Raw genomic sequence first — 9,951 nt, forward strand, 5'->3', positions numbered from 1 at the left:
GTCATAGGAAGCTGAAAATTGTCTCTGTCCTGATGTGTCCCATCTCATTATTTATGAACAATTTTTGCAGCTAGACCTAGAGCATTTTTTTTTTGGTGAGAACTAATTTATAGCTAAAGGAAATAAGCAACATATTTTGTAGAGTTATTGTGTTACTCTATTAAATTACCCCAGAATATCTTGAAAATTAAAGTAATTTTACATTCAAGCTTCACCTTTTTTCTTAATCCTTCTACTCAAATCGCTGTCAATCGATTGAGATTTCGTTTGTCTATGTAGCTCCTGCATTCACAAATGGCTTTGGTGTTGACTGGCACCGGCCCAGCATGCATTTGCCTTTCTGCCGTAACAATCAGGCACAGAGGCACGCAAATAGATTTTTCCTGCCTAAGTAATTTACGAAAAAAAATATATTATTTTGTTCCTTTTTAAAGAGTCTATCATGTTTCTGACAGCCCTAAAACAGTCTGGTTTAAGACCATTTTTGATATTCTTCATATATAAATAGAGGATATTTTTACTCAGTGTTGATCCTTTCATACTTTTACTCATTGTCTTATTTAATTGGTCTATTGGAATCCTTATTTCTTCTAACACACATCTTACCATGGTGTTTTAGTAAACATCTTCCATTGTTCTTTTTTAATGTTGATCCTTTCATACTTTTACTCATTATCTTATTTAATTGGTCTATTGGAATCCTTATTTCTTCTAACACACATCTTACTATGGTGTTTTAGTAAACATCTTCCATTGTTCTTTTTTAATGTACCAAACCAAGTAAATCATCAAATCCTATTTACATCTATACAATGAGATTCACAAAGCATAAATGCTATAAATTCTATAGAAAACATATTAGTTTTAGTAGTATTAACTGTTACCAAAGTTTTGGCTAATTAAAGAAACGTAAATTTCATGGTTTTTTTTTTTTTTTTTAGATATGTTGTAGAACCACCAGATTCAAATTTTAAAGCATTCAAAGTTCTGAGAACATTTTTGCTGACCTCACAGCAGTTTCTGGATCAGAAAATGGGCAGGTTTTTGCACAGGTTTAGGTTCAGACAAAAATGGGTTTACATAAACCTTGCATTATTTCCCAAACTACACCCAGATTTATGTAATGTAAGACTTGGAAAAGTATATTTAAATTTTCTGAGCTGGATTTCCTTATCATTATACTTAGATTAATACTACTTATTTATATGTAAATTTCATTTGGAGGATTGTATTAAAACATAATTACTGAAGTTCAATGTTTCTGAAACAGCACTTCTCAAAACTTTTAAACATTCAGTCACTTGAGGATTTGTTTTTTTTAAGAGGAGTTTTTTCACTCATAATTCAGGTTGCAGACCATCATTGTAAGACAGACCAAGGCAGTGTGAACTTAAAACAGCTAGTGACATCCCACCCACAACCAAGAACAGACAGTAATGAAATAATGCATGGTAGAGTCATGTAGGAGATACCTGAGGATTCTGATATGATACAGATAGCAGCTCAGTGTTTGGAGAGTAGGACCTAAGAGTGTGTGTTCCTAGCAGCTGCAGGTCATTTGTCTCTGGGTAACAAATTCCTAGGGATCCTCATTCTGTGGTATCCACACTGTGTTTATACTCATTGATTTCTTCGCTAGCCAATTGGTTCTATTTTTAACAAAATTTCAAAAAGTATCACCTCAAAGTATACCATTTTACTATGCTTAATATTTCAAGCTGTTAGGGGAGACTTTTGTAGTTGTGATTTTGTGCTCAACTTCCCTAATCTGCTAAAAGATGAAATCTACAGTGGAATCTAAATGTCAAGAAGTCTGTCCTCAGAAATCCCATCTCCTTTCGGAGGATATCAGATCACAAGAAAGGGCCTAGAGATTGGTAGGACTCCTCAAGAACTTTTGCCTCAGGCCATTGGCTATTCTTGTAGTCAGTTTATCTCTCTCCTAAATCAGTCCTCTGCCCCTAAGTTACCAATATTAACTCTGTTCTCTCCCATGACTAGAAAACATAAGCTTCCATATTTCCTTGGGTCTTAGTTTATTTACCTCTTTTTTAAAGTTATAAACCTATTAACATAATCATTTTGTTTGATTTGCTTCTAATAATCTCCTGTCTCTTGTTGTCTTTCAAATAATTAATCTAGTCCTCAAAATACAAATACTTTCTGCCTTCAAAATAGAAACAAAATCATAAACTTCTACATGTAAAAGTTATTTTTTCAGGATTAGAGGGAGGGAAAACTCTATTTTGATTATATTGCATGAAAAAAGAATTTATGTTTAATAAAAGGAAAATTGTTTTTTCATACAGTGTATTTGATCTTATTCTTTCCCCATCAACTCCTCCAAGATGCTCCCCACTCACAATGCACCCAACTTTATGATCTTTCTCTTTCTTTCTCTTAAGAAAAAAAATCAGAGAATACAGTACCAAAAACCAAAAATGAAAACTGACAGATTTCAAAAGAAGAAAATTAAAAATACAAAAAAAAAACAAAACACAAAGTACACATACACACACACACACACACACACACACACAAAGGGGAATCCATTTTCTGTTTGCCAACTACTCCTGGCTACGGGCTCTGCCCTGGTGTGTATTTGATGTACCCAGTATCACTCCATTGAAGAAAACTGATATTCAGTTTCCCAGGAGCTTTCAATCACAAATAACTTCTTGGTTAGGGGTGGTATTTGAGATCACTTCCCCCATTTCAGTGCTAAAATATTATGTGGTTTGAACCTGTGTAGGTCTTGTGAATGTTGTCACAGTCTCTGGGAGTGCATATGTGTATCATTCCTGTTAGGTCTCAATGATTCTGTTTTCATGGAGTCGTCCACCACCTCTAGCTGTTACAATCTTTCTACCACCAATTCTATATAGATCTGAGAGCTCTGATTGAGGGATTTGATAAGGACATTCCATTTAGGACTGAGATTTGAAAGTATTTCACTTTCTGCCCATTGTCTAGTTGTTGATCTATTTATTGATTAGCATATACTGCAAGAAGAAGCATCCCTGATGTGGGTTGAGCAATTTTCTGCCCTTTGATTATAGTAATATGCTACAAAGAGTCATTTTGTTGCCTTGTTTCTTTAATAGAATAATAGTAGTAGCTTTTTCTTAAGCACATAGATGATCTAGTCTCAATTTCCTCATCACTTCAGCAGTTTTATGTATGAATTCCATGCCATGCTTTAAATTCAATTAAAAAAATGATTGATTACACCCATAACTTTTGTGCCACTAGTTCATCAGTCTGTCTTGCAAGAAAGTCTATTTACAAACCCATTCTTCTCAGTGGAACACTTTACTTGCTTTTAAACTATCTTTTTCATAAAATTTCATATATTTCCAATATAAAATATGATGTTTATATATGTATGTGCATGAAAAATGACAAGAATACTGATGGAAGGAAACAAATATTTCACTTTGCATAGCTACATATTTTATATGTATATGATAATGCCACCTGTATTTTTTAGATTTTCATGCCCAATACAGAATAGTTAACTGTTGTTGTCTTGCCAATGTTAAATATGGAAATTTCACTTGATCTCTATGACTACAACTTCATATTCATTTCCTATCTCTATACATATGTCTAGTAACTATATTCTATACCCGCCTTATATACACAATTATTTCCCTGTATTTACAAGTCTAAATTTGTCTTCAAATAGCTGCAGATCTAAAATAATTTAAATAAAATGACTGTAAAGAACATACACATAACATTGCATTTCAGAGCTAGAATTTTGTAAATAATACATTTATGAATTTTTAAACTATGTATTTTATCCCCCCTCGTGTGTGTGTGTGTGTGTGTGTGTGTGTGTGTGTGTGTGTGTGTGTGTGTACATGCATATGAGTACTCACAGAGAACAGAAGTCAGATTTGATCCCCTGGACCTGCAGTTTAAGTGTTTGTGAACTATGTGATGTAGTTGTAGTTGCTGGTAACTTAGCTCTGCTGCCTTGCCAGAGCAGCAAGCATTCCCACTGGCTGAACCATCTCTTCAACATGAAGTGCAACAACTTTTAGACAGCATTTATGTTGTACAAGCAATTGTAATTAAGCTAGAAATAATTTTAAAGTACACAAAATGTCATGTGAAGGCTATATGAAAGCACTATACCATTTTATATATGGCACTTAAATAACTGTGGATTTGGGTAACAACGGCATATATAGAGAAAAATTACTCTTGAATATTGAGGGGCAGCTCTATTTAACTGCTTAACATTCTGCCTATAACTGAGATTATACACATTTTCCTTTCAATATCAACCTCAATAAACATTACTCAGTTCTTAAAAATAACCCAGTCCCCTTCTTTTGAGGTTAAATAGTAATCTACTGTTGACATGTACTATATTTTATTTATTCATATATTATCAGGCTTAGATGTGTCCATCTCTCGGACATGTGAATAATACAAAATGAACTTAGAAATGAAAACTTGTCTCTAAACTACTAATTTAATTTTTAAGAGTATATATGGATTTAATAGTTTGAACATGTTCTGAATAGTTTGAATGAACATGTTCATTCTTATGTTCATGTACCAAACAATTATTCCCAGATGGTGGTGATGTTGTGGGAGGGTCTGATAACCACAGCAGTTTGAGCTTAATTGAAGGAAGTTCATCATTGGAGACAGTTCCTTACCTGCTATTCTATCCCTTGCCCTCCTGTTGTTGCTGTTCTATCCATGGCGAACTTAGTAGCTCTTATCTGCCACATTCTATCTGCCATGGTTGATTAAAACTATGACTAAAGCAAATCTTTCTTCCTTTTATAGTTCATGAGAGGTGTTCTATCACAGTGATGTAAAAATTCCACAAACACAAAGAATTGGTACAACCTGGCCATGTGATTCAGAAGTCATTGGAACTTGTCTGTTGGAGAATTTGGAAAAGTTAGCAGATGAAGGCTGGAAAAAGATGCATGCAGAGCTTAATAGTGATCATTCTGTCAGTTCAAAGACAAAAATGCCAAGAGGAATGAAGACATAAAAGTATGTGCTAATGCAGTTTCAGAAGAGAATAAGGACCATATTGAGAACTGGATTAGAGTCTCTGATAACACATTCTGCCAAAGAATTTGTCCACAGTTGTTCTGTGCCCTGAGACACTGAATGAGATTGAGTTTAAAGGTGACAGTCTAATAAATCTATTGGAAAATATAGGAGTGCAATCCAGCATCCAGGCTGCACCATGAGTATTGCTGGCTGATTTTCACCTAATTCTACAACAAAAATATGACAAACTGCAGGGTAGGACAGTCTGTACAGCCTACAGTTTTCCCAGAAAAGAAATGTGTATAAAGCTGTGTTCAAGAAAGGTATAGCTCATTAGCAGATTACAGAATCAGGACATTGGGAAAGATTTGCTTTCCTTATTGTGGTAACATAAAGTCAAATAAGAAACAGCTTAAGGTACCCGGGGCTTATTTGTATCGTAGTTGAGGAATGCTGTTCCCTGTATGCTCATTCAGATCTTAATGGGTCAGAAAGCAGAGAAGGGGGAGTGACAGATCTATCCAGAGATGTAATTTCTAGGTGATTCTAAATTCAGTAATGTAGCACCAATGTTAATAGGTCTTATTCATTAAAACAAACCTGGAGCCAGGTATTGGGGTGAATGCTGGAAGATTAGACAAGCAGAACAAGCCACAGCCACCTCACCTTGCCAATTCCTCAGCTGGTCCTATTTCCTCAGACTGGAAGCCTCTGTGTCCTCATCTAGAATGAATCTCAGCTGAGCTGCTGCTAAAAGCCTAAAAGCTTAACCAGCTCTAGTTCCTGGTCCTCATGCCTTATATACCTTTCTGCTTTCTGGGATTAAAGGCTCACTTCCTGGGATTAAAGGCATGAGTCATGAGGCCTGGCTGTTTCCAGTGTGACTTTAAACTCACAGAGATCCGGATGGATCTCTGCTTCCCAAATGATAAGATTAAAGGCATGTATGCCACCTTTTTCTCCCTCTATATCTAGTGGCTGTTCTGTTCTCTGACCCCAGATAAGTTTATTACGGTGCATAATATTTTGGGGAACACAATATCACCACACAGTAAATCTCCCATTGAGGATTAAGCATTGCAGATACCTCCAAGGCACCACAGAAACTGGTCCAGTTCTATTCATTGCAGGCACACATGCAAGAAGTTTTAACTCCTTTGGAAAACTTGGTCTTGATAGTGGTAATTACTTCTGGAGGTTACCATGAGCTCATTGTTACCTGGAAAGGGTGTTACCTTCATTCATCCACCTAGAAACTCAGAGGTCACTGTAGTCATATCTCAAGAGGCCAGAATACTGTACAAGGTAAGACAGATTTTGGTGTTATGCATGCAATACTGATTTTGCAGTCATGTAGAATGTAAAGGATTTTGACTCAAGAGGCTTATTTCAGATTTCACATGAAGGTATTAGAGGTCAGGTAATGTGTAGCAGGGTAGATAATAACAGACATTTCCTGAGATTTGGTCTGAGAGATAGGACAAAACTTTAGTGGGGGATAGAGTATACTTTTGATGTCAGGTAGTATGTACATCTAGTGAAGAAATCCACAGGTATTGAGGGATTTATTAAGGCAATTCCATGTAGTTAAAAAGGAGGTTTATTTTGGGTGCTAACTTACAGGTAGTAAAGGGGTTGGTTACAGGATCCAGGAGAGGTGAGGTGCAGTCCAGCTGGGTTCTCTGGAGATTCTGCTTGGTCTACCATCCAGCATCCAGGATCACCAGGAACCAAGAGAGCCAGCACATCTAGATCTTGGGTCTAAAGGGCTCCTGTCTTGGCCCCATCTCAGGAGCAGGTCATAGGTAGGTGTGACAGTTACTGGAAGCCTCACTGGGGGTAGTACTTCCAGGTCAAAGCTATACACAGGCATTCAAGGATAAGCCACAGGAGTTCATTTTATCCAATCAAGCCAATTGGAGCTCATAATACAACACTGTGTGACCCAGATGCTATACTTTGAATTCTAGAATTTTTATCTCCTTCTGTGTTTGATTGTTTATTTTGAGAAAGTGTCTCAGTGACAAGGTGGGCCTTTGACTATAGAGCAAGCTGTCTTTGAACTCAGGGACTTCCTTTCCCCAGTCCCTATGTGATGAGATTGCAAGAGCCAACTGCTACTTAGTGTATGTGGTGCTGACAAATACAAGACGTTGAATCTTCTAGGAGGGCACTCTAACCACTGAGCTAAGTCCTGAGATGAAATCATAGGATTTAATGTTTTCAGTGTTTAGGTTTGTCTTTGCCCCCCTCATCCTTGTCTCTTTTTTATGTTTCCATTCTTCTCTTTTGGACAGAAAGTTTATCCTATGATAATTTATATTAAAAATATAAATGAGTTGTTTTTATTCTGCAGAGAATCATAGCTTCATAACTCTCAAGGGCAACCTTGAATTTTGACTCTAAAGAAATATTTAAGCTGTTAACACATCAAGGACCCTTGGAACTGGGTCAAACTCATTGTACATTATGAAATGACCAGAAGACTTTATGTACCAAGAGTGGACACTCATTTGAAGACACAAATGCCCTTCATAAATTAAAATGTTAGAAGGATTATTCTTCAGATGATTACATTATTTTGGAATTATCTGGAGACTTAGAAGATGGGATCTAGTTTGAGAAACAAGTGAGTGGAAAATGCCTTCAGAGGTTGTACATGGTTCTCACTATCTTCATCTCCCCTTTTCCATACCACTATGGGATGAAGATCTTCATCTGCCTTCTTCCTTATCACAATGACATGAAGATCTTTATTCCCCACATGCTTTTATCCTCATATTGTTCTTTGCAAGCACATTCAGTTAAATGAAAATGGAATTAACATTCTGAAACCTCAAATCAAAATTAGTCTTTCTGGGTAAGTGAGACGTAATGTCCTGTAATTGTATCATGCTTGGATGGCTACAGAAAAGGTGTCTTTAAAGGCCATCCATGGCTACATAGCAAGTTAAAGCCATTCTGTGTATATAAGACCATGTTAAAAAAAAATCTACCTCTATTAGGTTTCTCATTACAGGTATTTTGTCACTTAGATGTGAAGAGCAATTAATACATTTAAGAATAGAGATGCTTAATTATATCATTTATAATTTTTTGATATAATTAGTATTTTTTATTTATTTTATTTATTTTATATACCAACCACAGATCCCCCTCTCATTCCTCCTCCCACCACTCACCACCTTCCTCTCCCCTCCTCTCCTCCTCTCCTGCAACAGGGTAGGTTCTCCCATGGGTGGGACAGCTAAGCCTGGTACATTCAGTTGAGGCAGGACCAAGCCGCCCCCCCCCCCCCACTCATACACTTTATCAGGGGTGAGCAAGTTATCTGAGCATAGGTAATGGTATCCAGAAAGCCAGCTCATGCACCAAGGATAAATCCTGATTACATTGCCAGGGGCTTCTCAAATAGACACAGCTACACAATTGTCCCCATATATGGAGGGTCTAGTCGAGTCCCACGCAAGTTCCATAGCTGTCAGTCTAAAGTTCATGAGTTCCTTCAAGCTTGGTTCAGTTGTCTCTGTAGGTTTCCCCATCATGATCTTGACCCACCCAACCCCCCCTTCCTCATATAATACCTCTTCCCTTTCTTTAACTGTACTCTCAGAGCTTGACCTGGTGCGTGGTTGTGGTTCTCTGCATCTGCTTCCATCATTTACTTGATGGAGGCTCTATGATAACAGAATATTCGTCACTCTGAATACCAGGGTAAGCCAGTTCAGGCACCCTAACCATTGTTGTTAGTATTCTAATCTGAGGTTTTCCTAGTGGATTCCTGGAAATTTCCCTAGCACCAGTGCTGTGGGATGGTCTGTATGTCAAATGTGTTGCTGATTAGTCAATAAATAAAACACTGATTGGCCATTGGCTAGGCAGGAAGTATAGGCGGGACAAGGAGAATAAAGCTGGGAAGTGGAAGGCTCAGTCAGAGAGACACTGCCAGCCGCCACGATGACAAACAGCATGTGAAGATGCCGGTAAGCCACGAGTCATGTGGCAATGTATAGATTAATGGAAATGGATTAATTTAAGCTGTAAGAACAGTTAGCAAGAAGCCTGCCACGGCCATACAGTTTGTAACCAATATAAGTCTCTGTGTTTACTTGGTTGGGTCTGAGGGGCTGTGGGACTGGCAGGTGAGAGAGATTTGCCCTGACTGTGGGCCAGGCAGGAAAACTTTAGCTACACACCAGTTTCTCCCTTACCCCATAATGCCTCCCTCTACCAAGATACATTCCTCTCCCAGTCTGTCCCTTCCCTAGTTCGACCATCCCGTTCCCTCATATTCTCATTCCCCATCGCCTACCCTCTATTGCCCCCACTCATCAACAGTTTACTCATTGGGATCTCCTCTGTTTCTCCTTCACAAGGTGATCCATTCATCCCTCTTAGCATCCTCCTTGTTTCCCAGCTTCTATGGAGCTCTGGGTTGTAGTCTGATTATTCTTTGCTTTACATCTAGTATCCATTATGAGTGAGGATATACCATGTTTGTCTTTCTGAGTCAGAGTTACCATACTCAGGATGATATTTTCTAGTTCTATCCATTTGCCTGCAAATTTCATGATGTTGTTGCTTTTTACAGCTGAGTAATACTCCATTGTGTATATGTACCATTTTGTTTATCCATTCTTCAGTTGAGGGGCGTTTTTGCTTCCATGTTCTGGCTATTCGGAATAATGCTGCTACGAACATAGTTGAGAAAGTGTCCTTGTGGTATGTTTGAACACTGCTTGGGTATATGCCCAAGAGTGGTATCATTGGGTCTTAAGGTAGCTTGATTCTGAATTTTCTGAGAAACTGTCATACTGATTTCTAAAGTTGCTGTACAAGTTTGCACTCCCACCAACAGTGGAGGAGTGTTCCCCTTGTTCCACATTCTCTCATACATAAGCTTTCATTAGTGTTTTTGATCTT

Source organism: Peromyscus californicus, unplaced genomic scaffold, assembly GCF_007827085.1.
Source record: "Peromyscus californicus insignis strain IS unplaced genomic scaffold, ASM782708v3 Scaffold_7__1_contigs__length_154581171, whole genome shotgun sequence".
NCBI lineage: Eukaryota > Metazoa > Chordata > Mammalia > Rodentia > Cricetidae > Peromyscus > Peromyscus californicus.